This window comes from Zeus faber, assembly GCF_960531495.2.
Source record: "Zeus faber genome assembly, chromosome: 3".
NCBI lineage: Eukaryota > Metazoa > Chordata > Actinopteri > Zeiformes > Zeidae > Zeus > Zeus faber.
The window spans coordinates 32,250,058-32,256,847 of record NC_137190.1 but is presented as its reverse complement, the minus strand read 5'-3'; positions in this window follow the sequence as shown (position 1 = coordinate 32,256,847).

Here is a 6,790-nt window from a genome sequence, read left to right as displayed (position 1 = left end):
TCATCAGGAGCGGGATTTTTTTTTAGTTTTTATTATAGTCTCTGTCGCTTCTGATGTTGATTCATGATGCATGATAAGTAGGGTTCTGTTTGAAGTGGAGGTGTGTGTGTGTGTGTGTGTGTGTGTGTGTGTGTGTGTGTGTGTGTGTGTGTGTATGTGTATGCATTCAAAATACACTGATAAAAACATCCACTTTGTTCAACTGCCTCAATTTCCTTCCCTTCTCTCTGCATTGCACACGTCGGCATTTCCCGATTTCTGCATCTTCTTTTCAAGCCACGTTAAAACTTGCACTGAAACAAGGTTTTTGATGGAGGAGTGAAAAAGGATCCAGGAGCAAAAACGAAAGAAACGTTAAACCTCACTTAGAGTTCTCCTTATGAAATAGGTGAGATTTGGTGGAACCAGCTCCACATTGGTGACGCAAGACTTAAATCTGTTAAATGACTCGTGACTTGGGAGTCTAACACTATATTGTAGCGAGCATATTATGAGAAAAAATGATTCGTCCTTGCAAGGAAACCATAGGGTCACTGGATACCCTACATGTTTCTCAGAAAACATGTAAGGTTGTGTCCCTGGGTGGGCTGGAACCTCTATCCTTGCAGCTGAATGCTCAAACCAATTGCACCACAGAGACTCTCTGGGTGGCAAAAGTGGGTGCGGCCTCCTTGTGCCTGTACTTACCAATGGTCTAACTACTAACTGTACAAACGAAAGGTCTTAAACTCTGTATAATGAATTTCTTGCCACTTGAGTTGGTGGTATTCCATGAGAAAACCCGATTCACCGTGGCTAAGATATCACTGGGTCAGATTGGTACCATTACATAACATTAAATTCCATGATGTCCCAGTTTGGGATCATGTTTCCAGTTTGCCTTGTTCTATGCATTCAGTTTCTGGTTTGTGGGAAAAATTGTTTGGAGGAAAATATTGTGCAAATATTGTGATATAATATATCATTAGATAGATCAACAAAGGGTTAATTCTACTTACATCTGTGTTGGATTTGTGTTGGATTGGGTATCAATGCTATCAATCAATGGTATCAATTGGTAGGTAAAATGTTAACTACTCCTCAAAGTTTTTGGTCACGTGTTTGTGTTGTTACTTTGTCAGGTTGGGCCAAATACAGACATAAATTTGCTTAATTCAACTGCCTTGAGGTTATTTGTCACTAATTTAAGCAATTTAAGCTCTTGGACCCAGCCCTTCCCCGAGGCCATGGATAGAGCCTCCTTGTGAAATATTGACAAATCCACCACTGATGACAAGGTAGAACATTTTCTATCTGCTATGGGGCTCGGTGATATAGAAGACTACAATAGCCTGCTTGTCTTTGTGATGATATTGAGTTCATAAACAGAAGGTAAATTAACATTTCTTAACAGATGTTGAGATCTCTCTGTCAAATCTTATTCAACAGGTTCATCACATTGAGCTATTATATGAAGTAGTATATAAGGGGATGGTAGCTCAGGCGGTAGAGCTAGTGATCTAAAGGTTGCTGGTTCGATCCCAGGCTCCTCCTGCTAGCATGCTGTAGTGTCCTTGAGCAAGACACTTAACCCCTAATTGCTCCTGATTGCAGCATTAACACAAAGGCTTGCTGGCAAAACAGGACGATAAACTAAAAGGGATTAACAGAGTTTGTTTGTTGTGGTCATGTTCCGGATCGCAGGCGTTTCCACATTGTGTGCCTCAGCTCTCCACTGAAAGACAAAACAACATACGTATATGAAGACTCTCCCAGCCGGGTCTGACTAATCAGCACTAAAAAGACTGACTGGGCAGACCCAGTAAAGCTGCGCTGAAGAGCCAGGTACCAATGGTTGATTAGATTTCACCTTCTCAAACGCTTGCTGGCACACCTCGGTCCACTGGACTGGATCTGGTGCATCGTTTCGAGTTAAATCAGACAAAGGGCTGGTTAGTGCCAAAAAGTCGGCTAGAAACCTTCTGCAGTAACTTGCCAGCCCTAAGAACCGCTTTACCTCCTTCTTGGTCTTGGGTCTCGGACTGTTCGCGACACCGCCGTTTTATCTATCCGGGGCCGCAGCAGTCCTCCACCCAAGTGGTACCCCGGATACCAGGTGTCACTGTGAATAATAACGTAATCTAAGTAGGCAGTGGCATATGTCGCGTGCGGACCCAGAACCCAGTCCATGAGTCTCTGAAAGGTGGCTTGGGCCCCGAACAACCCAAACAGAAGCATCACAAATTGGTACAACCCCCGCGGAGTGGAGAAAGCTGATTTCTCCTTGGACTCTGGCGACAAGGGAATCTGCCAGTAGCCCTTGCTCACATCAAGTGTCGTGGAAAACCGAGCTGTGCCTAACCGGTCAAGGTATCGCATCAAACTTCGACACCGTGTCACCTTACGGTTGCCTACACAGAAGCGGACTGACCCATCTGGCTAACCTACCAGCACGATAGGACTATAACAGTCGCTTGTAGAGTCTTCTATCACACCCATGTCCAGCATGGCCTTCAATTCTGCCTGCACGACTTTGCGTTTATGTTGTGGGAAGCGATATGGCCGTGAGTGTACTTTCACCCCTGGGGTCATCTCCACATGGTGGTGTATGAGGGATGTGTGGCCGGGCAGGGGGGAGAAGACACGGCCACATCCGTGCTCTGGTCTGACAAGAGATGGTTAGTGAAAAGGGCCAGCGTGGAATTGATTGTTTTTGGAACCTCTGGCCCCAACTCATCCCCCTCGATGATCGTGGTGGCCAGAAACACGGACCCTGCCTCCTTCCACTGCCTCAGGAGGTTCAGGTGATAAATCTGCATCGCCCTGCCCCTGACTGACCATACCACCTCATAATCGACCTCCCCAACCCGCCGTGTGACCACGAAGGGCTCTTTCCACTTGGCGAGAAGTAGTTTAGAGCTGGATGTAGGGAGCAACACTGCAACACCCTGTCTCCCGGTGCAAACTGTCTAAGTCGGGCCCCTCTGTCATATAAGCGGTTCCTGCTGTTCCTGAGCCTGGAGCAAATTCTCTCGCGCCCCCTGGAGGTCCTCCACTGGTGCGCTGGGACGGATTGGGGACCTGGCCAATCCCACATGGGTCATGGGGGTGATACAGGGCCCCCCCGGGCATTCTCCTTCAGGGTTGGGGACGGGCTGGGGACGAGGTGAAGCCCACGTGAATCCTGGGGCTGGACTCGGGGCTGGTGCTTGGGATGGCACTCATGCCACTCGTCATCCCGGTGGCACTCAGGAGACAGAGATGGTGCGGTGGAAGCACCTCTGGGCGCCCGGCCGTGACGGGTCCGCTCCGTCCCTCCGGGGACGCACGCTGACGAGGATGCTCTTCAGCTGGCAGCGGAGTAAGTCCTGCTCGTCCTCCAGGTAGGCAAGGCGTTCCTGCAGCCAGTGGATCAGCTCCTGGGTGCCTTTTCTCCGGTGCCCTGCCCCTCCTGTATCCTGCCGACTACGGCACTTGTGGGAGTCTCTACCGACATGTATGGGTTTCGGAGGGAGACAGAGTTTTCGGGCAGTGGAGCGCTGACATGGCGAGGATTTTATTTATAGCTTTAACACAAAGGCTCGCTGGCAAAACAAGACGAGAAATTAAAAGGGATTAACAGAGTTTGTTTGTTGTGATTGTGCTAAGGACCGCAGGCATTTCCACGTTGTGTGCCTCAGCTCTCTACTGAAAGACAAAACAACATACAGTATATGAAGGCCAATCTGGGTCTGACCAATAAGCGCTGGGCGTAGCGTTGGGCAGACCCGGTAAAGCTGCGCCACCACGGCGCCAAGCCAGCCCTGTCCCTTGCAGACGTGGCTTAAACATGCCCCCCCTGCCTGCCACAAAGAATTGTATTCAATCTAAAATTCATAAAATCTCTTTTTTGTGACAATTTTAGGGTCATATCACCTCACCATTAATTTGCCAGCTCCAGCAGCATGCGTCATGTAAGCAGTGATGCCAGACTCGCAACAATTTGCTCATAGCAAACAAATCTTTTTAATGACTGAGCAGTTGGAAGTCACTCCACCAAAGTCGTGAATATTGATTTTTCTAAAGAAAAGAGCCGCAATCTGCAAGTCGTGCATGCACCAAGCAGGCTGGCAACATGTCCGAAAAGATCCTAAAATTTTTCATTTTTCGAGAAAGAGAGTGAGAGAGAGAGAGAGAGAGAGAGAGAGAGAAAGAGAGAGAGAGAGATTGATTTTTAAAGCATCTTTATTTGAACATTTTCTCTAGTTCACAGTTGCAGACAATACAACAAACACACTTTGTTCACTAACAGAGTCCTACACGTTAAAAACAGACTGGAAGCACAGGTCGTCCTCCACCAGGGAACAGATGGCGTCATTAAAACACCACAGCTTGATGAAGACGTCCAGGCTCTTCATCAGTCTGTGAAAGTTAAAGTCAATCAAGACTCTGGCCCTGACCAACGCTACAAACACTCTCCTTTCCCCTCAGTTTGTTCCTCCTCGTGAGGTAGATGGCCATCTTCGCTTCCCCTACTAGAAAATTAAGCAGTCGCCATTTCTCTGCGTTGGCCCTGTAGTATCTAACCCCAAAAATAAAAACGTTTCTGGACCACTCCTCCTTAAAGAGCTTAAAACTTTCCTTTAAAAGACTAAAAAGCTCTAAAAGTCTGACGCACTCAAAACAGTGAAACACGGACTCTGGCAGTTTACAGAATGGACATTCATTTGCGACCGTGGGATTAAAAACAGAAACAAAGCTATTGACCGCTATGGCTCCATGTAGGACTCTCCATTGGAGGTCCCCCGTCCTTTTCTTGGAGGAAGCTTTGTAAAAACTCCTCCAACATGGCTCCTCCTGTCCCCCCATCTGGAGCCGTCCCCTCCAGACAGTGTCCTGCCGCCCCTCCAGTCCCCTCCAATTTAAAACAACCACACACTCTCTGTAAAAAGCCTTCCCGCTGGCTGCGTGCAGGTCCAGTCCTGTACAAAGTGCCTTGTGCATCAGCTTCCCGGAGGACCCCTCCAGGTTGGGGGTCAGAGTCATCTCCGGGAAGGGATCCTCCGGGTTCGGCTCCTCCGCCCCTTCGCCGTGCTCCTTCAGCAGGGCCAGCTCCTCCTCCGTGAGCCTCTCCCTCCACCTCTTGAGCACCAGGTGTACGATCCTGGTGGACCTCACCCCCAGCCGCTTCGCCATGGCCTCGCCGTCCTGCAGGTCGCTCCCCGCCGCCGCCACCACCTGCCTCAGGGTCAGGACCCCCGCCTCCCTCAGGATACTCCTCAGTCCTGGAGTGGCCCTGTCCTGCACATCCAGCCTGGCTCCTCCGATCACCGGCTCCTCCAGGAGCCAGTGGAGGGAATCTGCGGCCTCCCTTTTCCTGTTCTTAAAAAACCCCCATGCTTTAAAAAGCTCCTGATAAAACCGGGGTAAGCTCGACGTGTTTAGAAGACTCGTATCCATTAAAAACAACGAGCGGTCAAGTCCCATCTTTAGGCAGAAAGACCTCTTCCTTCCTGACCCAGTGGAAATTCCGCCCCCAAAAGAAATCCATCAGCTCGGCCTGTATCTTCCTTACTAGCAGGTCTGGTGGTTGGACGCAGTCCACTCTGTGCCACAGCTGTGAGGCCACCAGGTTGTTAATAATGAGTGTCCTGCCCCTGTAGGACAGCTGTGGCAGTGCCCACCTCCATTTTCTTAGCTTGCCCTGTATCTTTCCTTAAAGCCCTTCCCAATTCTTCCCCACCATACTTTCACTCCCTAAGAACACTCCTAAATACTTAAAACCATCCCTTCGCCACTGTAAGCCTCCTGGCAGTTTTAAAAGTCCCCCCCTCCATCCGCCCACCGCCAACGCTTCGCTTTTGCCCCAGTTGACCTTCGCTGCTGATAGCAGCCCAAAGTCCCTGACGATCACCTCCAGTTTGCTGATTTCGTCCTGTTTCTTTATTAAAACAATGACGTCGTCCGCGTAGGCTGATAAAATGTGGCTTCTCTCAAGACCGTTTAAAAACACACCCTCGATGTTCGTCCTTAATTGACACAGCAATGGTTCTATGGCCAGAGAGTACAACATCCCTGAGAGGGAGCAGCCCTGTCTCACCCCTCTACGCACTTTAAAAGGGCCGCTCAACCCTCCATTAATCTTCAGTACACTCTCGATGTCCTGGTACAGAACCTGGATCATGGCTATCAGACCAGGGCTGAGGCCGAAAGCCTCCAGAGTTTTCCAGAGGTAAGGGTGCTCAACCCGGTCAAAGGCCTTTTCCTGGTCTAGCGAAATGAGCCCAGTTCCAATGCCCAAAGAACTAGAGACGTCCAAAATATCCCGAATTAAGGACACATTGTCCAGAATAGACCTACCAGGCACACAGTACGTTTGGTCCTGATGGACTACCAGGTCCATCACCTCCCTCAGCCTGTTGGCCAGCTTCCTCGACAGGATTTTATAGTCCGTGCACAGAAGGGACACAGGACGCCAGTTCTTGATCTCCTGCAGGTCTCCTTTCTTTGGTAGGAGAGTGATGACTGCCCTCTTGCAGCTGACTGGCAATAACTTATCTTTAAAAACAATAAAAACATTAAAAACCATTAAAAGGTCCTCCCGCAACTCCTCCCAGAACTCTTTGTAAAACTCTGCAGGAATCCCATCGATGCCGGGGGCCTTACCCCCCTTCATGCTCTGCAGGGCCGTGGAAAGATCCTGCAGGGTCAGAGGTTCCCCCAGCGCCGCACTGACGTCTTCTGGGACCCTGGGCAGATTCCCACAAAAGGAGTAAAACAGTTCATTTTGCTCCTTGTACTCACTTCTGTACAGTTCTGTGTAAATGTCCAC